General features: G+C 34.0%; 1 non-coding gene across 1 annotated transcript; it reads right to left on the bottom strand.

Moving 5' to 3' along the window:
• Positions 1–2135: 2135 nt before the first annotated feature.
• SPOG_16292 lies at positions 2136–2208 on the bottom strand. The gene has a single exon. It is a non-coding gene; the product is annotated as a tRNA-Arg (tRNA).
• Between the last annotated feature and the right edge of the window lie 94 nt (positions 2209–2302).

The following is a 2302-nucleotide window of genomic DNA, read 5'->3' as shown; positions in this document are numbered from 1 at the left end:
AGTTCGTTTCTTTTCTTTTTTTTTTTTTTCTTTTTGTTCCTATTGTTTTAAGTTTCACACGCACACAAAGTTCAAGAGTACCGTTTCTCAACAATATCCTATTATCTTATCAAGTTGAAGCAAAGCAGTAATTATCTAACGATTTTAATATTTGTATATATGTCGTTAGTTATCCTTGTACTACATATATAGACACTACTATTGTCCAGGGATCCGTTTAAACTAATTAGAAAGTATTTCGATGATCTTATTTAGCCTGATCAGTTGAGTCATTGCAATCTGAAGATTCTGACTGTAGACACAAGAGTATATATAGTATTGCTAATCAAATTGAGTAATAAATTTCATCAATAGATAATCAACTGTTTACGTGTCTTTATTTTCAAATCACTAGTATCTTAATTTCTGTATTTCGTTTTAAATTGGTTGTTTACCATTTGTAATATATTATTCATTAGTCCTACGACATTCTTTGTTAATATTCAGATATACGTTCTTATGGTAGTGTATTGTAATAGTACAATATGGACAAAACACCTATCGTGGCAATATGAACCAAATGTTTTATGCGTTATTTTATTTTACATGGACGTTTAAACTTTTTTGTGGTTTCTGCCTTTTGATGCATTATACATCTTTACTCTACTTTAGAAGAAAATAGGAATGCGGTTTATGTGTATACAGCATCATTTCGTTTTAACAATTTGAGAAGCTACTAGTTTATCTATAGACTTTTTATCTTCGTAGCGTCTTAAAGTTTCGCTATATCATTTTACACTAGTTACGAAGATTCACAGATCATTAGGATTTCATCGGACCTGATGAACAATATTTTATAATTTATGCCATAAAAATAGATAATCCTATGAGTGTGAGTTTGAATATATATATACTTTTTGGCTATTCGCTTCATAACAATTCATTTTTCTTCAGAACAAACTTGTTTTTGTCTTGTTCATAGAGTAACAAGGATATACTGTTAACTTTCCTCACCGAACCCAATTTGGTTTGGCGGATGATCGATTGAGTTTTGACAACTGTTTTTAATATATCAAAAGCGTGGGTCTTGAAATTTTACGAATAGTAAACAAAACATGGAAATATATTTTATGAGTTAAGGAACCTAATTCACAGAGAAACTATTGACTGGAACTGGAGAAACGTATTACGTAGCTATTTCAAAAATGCTATATAAATTGTTTCTTCGCTCGAAATACAATGATTATACGGCGTGAGAATCCTGCTGCGACTATAAATCTTCCAGTCTGAAGAGTGGAACTGTTTGAATTTGACTGTCAAAAGATATAGAAGCATATTGACCCTGAAAACATCATGAACGGAGATGTCGTTCACCAGATGGAGAGGAATCAAGCAAGAAATACAACAGGACTTGAGTAAACAAGTAAAAAAAGTTTCGTCCGATCAGATCAACTTAATGCATAAGGAGAGAATGGAAGAGAAAAAATGAGTCGAATGGATCTTGATGAAGGACTTTGTCCCTGAGCAACCTACAGACATTTTTGAAAGTGTGCAATGCATATATGGGAGAGGGTAAACCCATACTTAGACCAAATCAATGTGAAAGAACCAGAAATCTATATACCGGAGGAACACGCATTATCCGACTTTTAAAGGGACTAGGTTAGAAACTGATGCTTCTGGTTTTGCTACAGGAACCATACTCTCTCAAAAACAGAACGGTGGAATTTATCATCCTATTGCGTTCCATTCAGCAATGTTCATAGATCGGCAAAGAATTTGGTCTACTTGGGAAAAAGAAGCCTATGCAAGTATTGCAGCTCTCCGAAAAGAGTATCATTTTCTTGTCTGATACTAACGTTGTGGTCAATTACAACCATTACCTATCGCGGAAAACCTCTTTCAGACATTATTCAATGGATTCTATAAAGGGATTACCCCAGCTTCTCAAGGTAAAGATGCTAACCTTTGAAGTCTTTTACAGTTTTATCGGCGATATGAAAATATAATTCTGAGGCTTTGAGAAGCTATAAACTATAGTTGTTTTTTATGAACTTTAAAGATAATGAAGGCAGAAAAATAGCGATTGAATAAACCAAATAATGGAAAATAGAAGCAAAAAGGAAATAAGAAAAAGGAAAAAATCAAGAGCTTTTTGACCCCGCCAGGAGTCGAACCTGGAATCTCCTGATCCGTAGTCAGGCGCCTTAACCATTGGGCCACGAGGCCTCTTGTTGGTAGACGCCTTTCTCTATGCATTTTCATCGCTAGTACGTAGCAACTAGGCGAAAAAATCGCGCTTCTGTTTTTTTTGGGTTTCTTT

This window comes from Schizosaccharomyces cryophilus (genome assembly GCF_000004155.1).
Source record: "Schizosaccharomyces cryophilus OY26 unplaced genomic scaffold supercont4.5, whole genome shotgun sequence".
Taxonomy (NCBI): domain Eukaryota; kingdom Fungi; phylum Ascomycota; class Schizosaccharomycetes; order Schizosaccharomycetales; family Schizosaccharomycetaceae; genus Schizosaccharomyces; species Schizosaccharomyces cryophilus.
The sequence above is the reverse complement of the archived record's forward strand: the minus strand, read 5'-3'. Positions and strand labels throughout refer to the sequence as shown.